The sequence below is a fragment of the Scatophagus argus genome, chromosome 11 (assembly GCF_020382885.2).
Source record: "Scatophagus argus isolate fScaArg1 chromosome 11, fScaArg1.pri, whole genome shotgun sequence".
In the NCBI taxonomy this organism is placed as follows: domain Eukaryota; kingdom Metazoa; phylum Chordata; class Actinopteri; family Scatophagidae; genus Scatophagus; species Scatophagus argus.
Window position 1 is genome coordinate 22,754,061 of NC_058503.1, and position 11,324 is coordinate 22,765,384.

The window sequence follows — 11,324 nt, forward strand, 5'->3', positions numbered from 1 at the left end:
TTTATTCGCGTCAGGTATTTCGTTGTCTGCAAATGCATAAAATCCAGGTTAGGGTTCACATTTTGTATCCAGTGACCCCCGTTTGTCTGAGAGCAAAGCACTTTGTGCATACCAGACCTGCACAGAGCGGCAGTGTGGTTCTGTCTGTCTGTGTCGGGTATTAAAGGTACTGATGCGGACCTTATATTGAAAACAGCACCCAAGTATTTTGTTAGCACATCTTCTCCACCTCACATGGGTGTCATGTTTAGCTCCTGCCTCCGATAAAACGACGGGGATCCAGAGAGTCAGCAGATTTGTGCAGGAACAGCTTGCACTGCGCACACTTTAGTGTTATTGGGCCTTTTTCAGGGACTTTTAAAGGAAAAACTCCTTCCTGTTAGCAGAGGAAATGCTGCCTCTGACCTGTGATTTGGGAGACCAAGCGGGTGTTTGCAGGAATGAAGTGTAATGCGGACGCATCGTAAGACCATGTCTCGCTCTTGTCTCAGGACTGTGAAGCAGCAGACTGTGGGCGGACGGCAGGATGATCGGCAGGCGACTGATCCACTTCCACCAGAGGAAAGTCAAAGTCAAGTCATTAGAGGTGAGGAGGTCCTGAAATGCTGGACAGACGTCTCTCTCTCTCACACACACACACACACATCAGTTACGTGTCCATCCCAGTATGTGGTCTCAGATGGTGTGTGTGTGTGTGTGTGTGTGGGTGCATGTGTATGTGTGGTGAGGAGAAGAGAGACGATCAATGGTGGAGCTCGGTCAGCCGTGACTGCTGACTGACAGACACCAGCCTCTCAGACAGATAGAGCAGTGTGTCAGCAGGTGGGGAAGCTTCCACACACACACACACACACACACACACACACACACACACAGAGTTGGCTTGTACCCATTTTCAGCTTCACAAATTTTTGGAGCATTAATTTGAGGAGGTGCTGCCTGAAATAAGAATCCCTTCCTTATTAAACAACAGGTTGTCTTCATTTGTTATCTTCATTTTAGTGTCTGTTCTTGTGTTGTTGTGCAGTTTGTTGTTCAGTCATTATCCCCCCCGGGGTATTTTAATCTAACCTGAGCCAGTTTGTTATTTTTCTTGCCTTCTCTCTCTGTGTGAGGTGTATTTTTATCCTTATTTTGTTGTCATTCACTGTGCAAATAAACTAAAAAACCTGGGCTAAAGTCAAACAGACGCAGCGCTGCTGTAAGACAACAGAAGAAGAAACAGATGTGCAGTTAACAGCCTCAGGTGGACATGCAGCCTCAGTCTAAGTGCACATCATTTCTTTTCTGAACATGTATAATAATGATGCAGTTTTTTGCACGTCGTCAGCGAGAAAGCGCTGAGATGTTGGATTGAATCGTGGAGTTAGTGTGATGATCTGATCAGACGATTTGAAGCTGCACTAATCAATACTTTTACTTTAACAATGGATCAAATGATCACCTGCAGCCCTGCCGCTCCCCTCAGCTCCACCCAGCGCTTTAGCATCCTGCAGCTTCGCTGTTCTCATCTGCTTTCCTTGAGGTTGTTTTGAGGCGCGGCAGGCGAGTTTTGACGAGCCAACGTTATGCTTCCTGCTCAGCGTAGTGGAGCTTTTAGCAGATGAATCCCTCAGGAGATCTTTGACATGATGGACGGCGTGTCTTTACTGAATAAAGCCGAGCTGGACTAAACCATAGTTTCAGGATAAATCCTCAATCTGCTCCTCTCACCGTCAGTCAGACTTTGTGGCTGCCTTTGCATCACTCAGAGAGGTTTTAGAGGTTTTAATCCAGGCACATTTTAGCCCTAATTTGAGGCAAAGAACTTTTTTCTTTTGTGAGATCTGCAGTGGAGAAGCTCCTCCATTCAAAACCTGAGCTTGGAAACATCATTCAGATTTGTTTATTCTTGAGAGAGTTTAGGTAACCTGTCATCCCACCGCCATCCATCTCGTTTGTCTGCTGTTGTTTTCCTTGTTGGCCTGGATAAAACTCTCACAGTTTTCCTGGAAGACGACTGAAACCCACGTTCACGACCGTCTGGGTGCGGTTATTTAGACGAGCTTTGCAGTTTGATCAAATCCCAGCATCCTCAGAGTAAACACGCCGTCACTCTCCAGCCTGCCTCCAAATTGCTCTCGGTGGATCGGCGCCACGTTTCATCTCAGGGGTGACTTCTCACGTGAGCATGGGGCGTCGTGGGCTGCGGCGTGACTGAGGCCGTGTTGTTTATGTGCTTAATAAAGTGGGCTGAGCTCTACACAGTAATGTATGCGAACCCAGTTTTAGTGTGGATTATTTTCACTTTAATGTAGTAGTGGTTCTCATTGCAGAGGCTCCAGGGATTCTGATGTATTACTCTATAGGATTACATTCACTATGACAGGCTACACAACACTGATGATATTTATAGTGAGCTTATATATGACCATATAATTTCATGGTTGTATCTTTCTAAGCACACATGGGAGAAGATGCAGCCTCCGGGGCTGAGCTCTGTGTAAAGTTATTCATACATAATGAATGCACACAGATAAGGACATGAACCCCCCCTCGTCCTTTGCAGTTTTTTATGCATCTCGTTGTCATATTCCTTTTGTTTGTACACTTGTTGGATTTCTTTATTCCTGCTTTTCTTTCTGTCAGTCGATGCTGGATTTCCCCAACCTTGAAAATGAAACTGAAGGGGCCACGAAAATATCAACGTTATTTGTGCTAGTAGTTTGATTAATTGCAACTTCGCTCAGGAATCTGAATTATTAAAGTACAGGATCGACTGAGGTGCATCCTGCATCGTTTCCCTTTTACCTCAGGCCACGCGTCAAAATCTAAACAACCGAAGACTTTGCTGACAGTCAGACGAATCCATTTGTCGCAAATCAAGATCAATTTTAAAAAGTACGATTTTTTTTTGCAAACCACATTTGGAGGTGGTTTGAAAAGCGACTCAAATTGGATTTCTACAGACGCGTCCGGCCACTCAGATCACTTTTCATGATGACAAATCCAGAGTGACGGAGGAGCATCAAACACAGAGGACGGCAGTCTGTGGACAGACGCTGAATTAAATCGTCTTTTGTTTGAGAGGCGAGATGATTTCTCGTACTGCGCTGCCGGCGTAGCTCCTGACACCACGGCAGCCCATGCTGACGGGCCTGTGATGTCTGGACAGTCTGTCTTAAAGATCTGATTTGAGAAACAAATAAATCTGATTTGGCAGAACAAATCCCTGACAGGAGACAAACCGACTGTTTCAGTTCCTGAAAACTTCAGCTTGTTGGACTTGAAAGTTTGTAATCTTGACTGTGTTTCCCTCTTCACTTTTCAAGGATGCACGCATGCAGTTAGCATGTTGGAAAGGCCACGTTACACCAACGTTTAGACGCACGAAGTTCTCCTGCAGCAATCAGTGCATTGTGGAGCAGGTGTGGAGTGAAGGAAATGGTTCAGGTTGAGTTTGGTAAACTTTGGTTTTTTGCTCCTGCTGCCCACCTGCTCCTCTGACAAATTTCCTTTATTTATCAGTGAAGGATAAGTTTAACCCAGTGGGATTCTCCCAGTCATCCCCTTCCCCACTGACAGGGTAAACACACAAACACGGCTGAATGGCAGGTGGCTGAGAAGAGGAATCTTTTGTCCAGGGTTGTTCTCACAGGTTGACTCAGTCACGTAAGCTTAATTCTTCTTCTGACGTCCATCCTGCATCTCTTCTTTTCCAAATCTCTCATGTCCCGTCTTGGCCGTCCTCTCATTGTTCCACCATAACATGCAGTCGTCAGTCACCCTGCTTGTGATTAGTGCTGCATCCCAGCGCGTCTTATACTGTGTGTGCGCGAGAGACACCTCATCATCAGCCAATCATACGGATCAGTGCCGATGATCCGGCTGGAGCACGAGGAAAGAAAAGCAAGCTATTGTTTTTGGGCTCGCTGCTCCTTTTTCTACCTCCACCACAATGGACCAAACCTGCCGCTGACGCTCTCACTCTTTGATCCAAAAGGGCTAATTCATCCATTTATATTTATGTATGCAAAACCGCTTCCACTCTGCCATTAGAACAATGCAAATGAAATTGAGTTGCTTTGTTAATTTGTCTCTTTTTCGATATTCCCAAAACCCTCAGATAGATGTGGATCTGAACCTTTGTGCTGTAGTCATGCGCCACTGAACATTAGGAAATGACAAAACCACAGTGAGCTGATAAGACTGACAAAAGAGGTCCCTGATCTCAGCACCAGGACACAGAGATGACTGCTGTGGGCTGAGAGAAAACAGGGACGAGGTGGGACTCGCGTGGATTTAACGCTTAAATCGTTTTGGCAATAATAAGAGACGCAGATGTGACAAACAGGCACTGAAATCTGCTGCTGAGGCCCATCAGGCCTTTAAAGAGCTTCGTTTATGACGTTTACTAACCTTTATTGGAACTTAATCCAATAAACTGATCATTGGATCAGTTTTGCTGCTCCATCGAAGTGTGTTAATACTCCAAATGTCCTAAAAGGAAAATAACATTTTATCGCTTATAAAATGTTCTCTTTTAAAGCCAAATCCTGTGCAGAATTTCAGGAAATTTTAGCTTTAAACTTTTGGACATCTGAGAGAGGAAAGACAGCATTGTGTGTTTTTATAGGACTGAGGCTGATGATTTCAGAGACAAGAACTGCAGAAAGTAAGAGGGAAAGAAAGAAAGATTTCTTTTGTCTCCATCGCAGTGGAAGTAGTCGTTAGTCGTACGAGTGAAGGGATGTGATCATGAGGTACTTTTTGAAGAGATGAGTTTTCAGCCGGGCATGAAGGACTGGGGAAGTGAGTCTGCACTGCTGACTGGAGTAATAAGGTCAATCCCCTTTAGGAAACGAGGGGCAGAAGCGACCGGGAAGAGCAGCCAAGTGAAAGCTAAATAGTCGGGCCGTGGCTCGAACGGGATTCCTGCTTTCTCCACGCTGTGCGATGATCCCCTCCGAGGTGATGCACATTAGTTTTTGGACGGTGATGGGGCGAGGACGTATTTCAGACACTTGATGCTACAATCCAATTTTTCCTCCGCCTTCCAAAACTGCAGTGCCGTGGTCACATTCAGTGTGAAAAAGCCGGTGCCCAAGCAGCAGCTTCCAGAAGGTCTTTAAATAATGCTATCACACACACTAATGCTGCCACTCCCTCTCATATGAAATGGTCACATGGACGGTACAATGGCTCCATTAAAGCAAATCGCACTCGGGTATGCTTATTTTTTCAATTTCAGGTGTTTTAGTCCATTAACTGAAAATCATGAATGTGAAATTACTGCAGTCCATTCTCTGGCTGTCAGGCAGCTATCGGTTTCCCATTCATGGGAAGAATAATATGAAAATCAACTTGACAGTTCCTGAAATAGTTGAATGTGAACATATGTTTCATGACAAAAGTACATTAACGCTGCCAAGGCTGCGTTACAGTTCGAGCAAAGCGAGTATCCAAATACCAAATACTTTGTTTGGGCTCTAGAGCTTCCGTAGTAGTCTATTATTTGAAGCATCCGGGCTTGTAAAACCCATTAGATGTTCCCACATTAGTCCAACACCTGATCAGCTCATGTCAAATTCAGGCTTAAATGAAGATCTTCTGGATTAAGCCCCGTCCACTAATGGTTTAAGTCCCGCCCGTTTCAATAAGATGAGAAGATCTGTAGATAAGCTTGGCTCAGCAACAGGGAGAACAGTTAGCCTGGTTATGTTTTAAAGAAATCTGCACATCACATCAAACGCTCCAATATTTCAATGTGACATCACATTTGTTTAATCTGTGCAATCCAAAATGTAAAAACAAGCTGTGCTTTAACGGTTTCAGACTACATAAATGTACAAATCAGCCTCTGTTGGCGTCTACTTTTGTGTTTTGGTCTGCCATTGGTGTGAGGAAGAAAACAGTCTTGCTGGGTTTGTAGCTTGTGCACTGAGATTCAGAAGGCTTTCAAAACCCTGAAGTGTTCAGGGGTTTTCTCAAAACCACCAGAAGAGAAACAGAATGTGAGCGTTGGTGTGCGCTTCAGCAGCAGGACGGCAGCAGAGCAGCTTCAAACGGCGCACAGGCTCATCCCGAGGGGGGGTGGACGAAGGTGGGACCGATGTGGCTCTAATGATGCTGATGTGACTGTGGCAGCTGAGCGGTTCAAGGCGAGGAGGGTCCCATGACGACGGGATGAGTGACGGCTCCCGGGTCGTCGTGGACAGCGGGTGGGGGGTTTCCTGCATCGATGCAGCTCTTGATTTGTTGTCAGTGAGTTTGATTGACATGTGATGGTGACATGGCTGCAGCTCAGCTCATCTCCTCACCCCACATCAGATCGCTTAGATTTCCTAATGAAGGGCCAAAACACTCTCACTTATGTTCAGTGGTCTCGAAATCACAAAGTTGACCTTTGTGTTCAAACTTTCCCAGACTTTGCTGCTTTTCGTTGGAACTGACCACAAAAACGACCATATGTTGAAACGCCTGAGGCAGCTTATGTTCACCTTTACCTGACAATGCAGCTGCCACGATTAGTCGATTAATCAATTCTCAACTGAGAATTGGTTGAAAATTATTTGTTTTCCAAACATTTGTTGGTTCCAGCTTCTTAAATGTCAGACTTCGTTGCTTTTTCTTTGTCATTTCTGACAGTAAATAAAGAGTCTTTGGTTTTCGGACTGTCGGTTGGACAGAAGAACAACCTGAAGACGCCGCTTTGGGAAGTTTGTGACGAGCTGTCGTTGATCCTTTTGCCTCATGTTAGTGTTGCACCATCAATACTGCATTACAGAAGGAGGTGCTGGTTTAAATAAACCGAGAGCCACTGTAGCTCCGTTCACACAGTACATTTGGTTAACATGTGAATTTTGTCATACAGAAAGCTAATGTGACTCACAGGGATCTCCGATTCAAAAAGTGAATTTCTTTACAATATTCAGCTAAACGAGAAAATGAAATGTGCATGAAATCTGAAACAAAATGCACAAATCCTTCCTGTCGAGTTTCACTCTGTCACACACACATGATGTGACTAAATCTGATGATGATGATGATGATGATGATGACCGTGATGATTTTGTCACGTGTGATCAAAACCACGGAAAGTGAAAGACGGAGTCACGGGGGAAACTGGCTGGGAGGAGGTGAAGCAGGTTGAGGAGGCACACTGAAGGCATTAAATCCTTTTTTTCTTCTTCTTCTTTTGTCCATTGTTCTAACACAGAACCACGGATGCTGATACCTCCCATTCATCCACACAAAGGAGAGGGGTGGAGCCGGCTGAGTGCACAACACCTGAGCAGGGCAGCAGGCGAGAGACTGGAAGCGCTGTTCTGAGAGGTGGGTGTGTGTGCTGCTGTGTGATTAGCTGAAGGTGGCGGCTGTGTTTACATACCTCTGTGACATGTCAGCGAGGTCGCCGCCCAGCAGGTCATGACGAACCGCAGTGGGTTTGTCACAGTTCAGCTGCTCAAACTGAAACTCTGTGAGCACGTGTGGATTACAAGGTTTCGTCTGAGTCGACAGGACGTCACCACAAAAACCATCACGTCTTTTATTCAGAAAGTCCTCTTTAAACACGTTTCTTTTGCCAGCATTTGTACAAAACCTGAAACACCCTGACAGCTAACTCAGAGGCTCCGACAGCCTGCTGAGAAGCCCCATCAACACTTCCACACGCTGAACGAACTTAACCGTACAAACGCTGAAGTAAACGTTTATTCGTGTCATCAAACTCCGTCTTTATACAAGCAGACCGGCACTGAGCTTACAGGGACTGTTCACCCACGATGATGTGGTGGGGCAGCGTGGCATCATGGGACTTGTTGTCTTCTTTGTCGCTGGTGAAAATCTGTCTCGTTTCTCATGTTTTTAAGTTTCAGTCTCGTGTCATCGAGTCAGACGGATCAAGTCACAGCGACAGGAAATGAAACTTAGCTTGAATAAAATGACGGCTTTCTCTGGGTTTGAACTTTAAAATATTTAACAGCAACACAGCAGCTTTCACACATTTGAATGCAGAAATGCTACACATCATATCTTTATGTAAGTAGTAACCGCCCTGATGACATTCTGATTGTTCTTGTCAACAAATCCTATAAAAAGACCAAAACCAACACTGAGCTTATCTTTTAGCAAGTATTATGTCTGTATCCACGGCCTGATAAATAATCTTCTGCTGAGTCAGAGCTCCACTGAAAAACTATTGAAAAACCATGTAAAAACACACAGGAGTACTGCAGTAATACAAATATAGAACAAGAACAAATATAAGTGAAGGACTTTACGCCGTACGTTGATCATTTATAAGGCCAAATATTGTCTTTAGTTACTTGTTGAAACTAAATGTGAGTCAGCGGTGAAGCTAACCAACATGTCCAGAGACATGAGTGTGTGTGTGTGTGTGTGTGTTTTGGTGTAACGTCCTCCCTGACGTGACGAATGTCTCCCATGTGAGCACACCCATGACAGGAATCTGTGTTCCCGGATGAGTCGCACAGCAGGAATTTCCATGTGGATTATCTTCTTAACGTTAGATCTCGAATGCATCCTTATGACATTTGTTTACTACCTCCACGTTATCGGAAGCTGCGATGCGTTTGCACAGTCACCTGACACAACAACCACCTGCACGACTGAGTCATTAGCTTAGCCAGCAGAGCTCATCTGTGCCGGCGTGTTCAGCGTTTGGCTCAACGCCGCAGAGGAACATCAGGAGTTTTCTTCGGTGGCTGACAGGAGTGCGTAACGTTTTTAAGTTACGTTAGCATGCCAAAAGAGAGCAGCTTTCTCAGCAGAACACAGTCAGGTCTGCCTTCAAAGTGGACTTGATGCTACCCAACAAGTCAAACCAAAGTCCCAGCGGTTGGCACGGGGACCTCCTGGCCCTCGGCTTCGGCACAGTCTTAAATTACAGACATGTGGAGAGAAGGTTAAGGGCCTAAAAACCTGACTTTGATAAACTCTTCAACCTCCTCGCAATGAAAAACCCATTAAACTCCCGCAACGCCTCGTCGCCTCTCAACAGCACGCCGCGGTCCAAGCCGTGAAGGCGAGGGAGATAAAACGGAAACGTTAAATAGGAAAAACATCACAAAGTTTTCTCCCTCCCTCTGCTCTTCCTCATCAAAGCTTGTGAGCGAGATGCGAGGAGATGACGGACCACCGTGAGAGAGCGAGCGACGGGAGGCTCACACTTTGTTTTCTCTTTTTGTTTCCTGCTTTTCTTCTCAGGCATTTTTCTCCCTGATAAACAGTCGAGAGCTCAGCTCCAGAGCCGTGAAGATATTTTCATTTTCAGCTGCGGCCTCATAAACAGAGGGCTGTGAAGACAATGTGGTTAGAAATGATGAATATATAGCCAGTGGCTTTAATATCTTCAATACTCGCCAGGGATGTGGCAAAGAACAGAACGGCGTTAGATAATGTCGGAAAAAAGAGGAAAAAGCAGGGTGACTGCTTTTCAACTCCAGGCTCTTGTGCTCCATTTGGAAGCTTTTAACTGCAGGTTTTAGCCACAACTCTTGTCTGAGGACTAACAAGGCTGAGGTCACCAAAATAAGAGGAAGAGCTGCAATGTGGTAATCCGCCAGTACGATGCAGGAGGATTTTGTCTTCAGTGTGAAAAGGGTGCAGTCAGTCAGCATTGGTGACTGTGCAGGTGCCACAGGTATTCATCGTCTCCAGCTCGGATGACCTGTGATGGAAACGTGGATATGACAGGTGGTTCCTTTGTCTCTAGTGTCATGTTTGGGGATTGAATTCTCATTTTAGGAACAAGTTAAGTTCTTTCCTGGTTAATAACCACATAACAATACAGTGACCCCATGAAGCACGTTGGCGCGTACATACCCTTCCATCGACACTGAGGTCCTTTCATTCTATTGATTAGTATTTCTGAAATCAAGTTTTTAATGCCTTCTGGATGCAGTCTGATGAGCTGCTGAGACGAGAACTGATAGACTGATGAAAGAGACTTCACCTGGACGATAAGCGTAGGGGTGAAACACACGAGATATGACAGGGCTGTGTCGAGCTCATTGTCGGCAGCTTCGTATTAATCGTGCAGACTTGAAAGCGGTGTCGGTCCTCGCATGTAGCCAGCAAGGCGAGAAAGGTTCAGACGGCGTTTGTCGAGCCGACGGGCACTTTGTCTGAATCCCTCTGACTGCTTTTACTCGAGCTCTAAATATCAGAGGGTTATTGCATAGGATTACAGTTTACTGTCAGGTGTCTCTGTTGTTCTGTTGGCTCCTTGTGGCTGTTAACTCAAAGTTCAGTTTATTTGGCCACATAAATCATCCTTCCACCCCAACCATCTGACACTGATGACAAACACATTAGTGACAAACAGGAGGGTGAGGCGGCCTGAAAGCTCGGTTAAAAAACAAAGATTATGAAGACACCTTTTCTGTTGGCCTGATACCTCCGATCTTTCTGAAATTCAGTGGTTCTAGCTTTTTCAGAAAGCAGTGACCTAATGTTGATGCTTAAGTGAAGCCAAGACTCTGACCGCCCTAATCTGGACTTGGCCAACAACGCTGGCTTGTGGATGCTTGGCCGTCGCAGCTATAATCTTGCCTGTTGCTCGATATCCTGGCTTGCAGACCGTTTGGCTGAACAGAGAGTTACGGTGGCGAGTTGATGGGCTCTAAGAGCCGATATGGTGGAAGGGATGTCTGGCCTGCTGTGGCTGTGTCCCTGCCTGGTTATGCTTTGGCAGGTCCTCCTCCTGACTCACTGGCAGAATAGCTGGTTGTACAGGCTAGTTGCCTGGATATACTGGCCGACTAAACAACAAGACTGACTCACCGGCTTAGTGACAATTTGGCCCTGTGCTGGTTCTGTTTCAGAGAGCAACCATCATGCCACTGATAGGAAACCGGATCCCTTAATCACCGGCTCCATGTTACAGCAGCAAAGAGTGAGCCACAGCACACATGGCGGACACGCCTTCACTGCTCCCTCGCTGTGTTGCAAGGCCACATTAATCCCTTGTGTTGAACAATACGTGATCAAAACTATGTGGACACCTCCGTCCACTTCCTTCGGCCTGAGGCTGAGTTACTGGTTTCAGCTGGCACTGTCACATTTTCCATATCAGTTTACCCGGCGTGTGAAAACACAGTGTTGTTTTGACGATGATATCACCGTCCTTTTTCAGTGGAAAGACTGAGTTAAAGCCGCGCTCTGTATGAACACGAAGCTCAGGCCCAAACACAACATTTTGTGGACGTCGTCGTGTTTTTTCTGTCACAGACTCGACAGGAAATGGAGAACAACCAGCAACAAAAAGCTCTGGGGAAAAGTCGGGAATTTACATTTTTGCTGAAGTACAGAAGTGTGAGCAT

At 45.7% G+C, this 11,324-nt stretch overlaps 1 long non-coding RNA gene across 1 annotated transcript in view; it reads left to right on the plus strand.

Moving 5' to 3' along the window:
• The window catches only part of LOC124066605, an 85,431-nt gene that overhangs the window by 42,431 nt on the left and 31,676 nt on the right, over window positions 1-11,324 (plus strand). The window contains exons 3-4 of the long non-coding RNA XR_006844632.1: window positions 492-586; window positions 7,199-7,314. This is a non-coding gene — a long non-coding RNA (uncharacterized LOC124066605). The remainder of the gene's footprint in view (window positions 1-491; window positions 587-7,198; window positions 7,315-11,324) is intronic.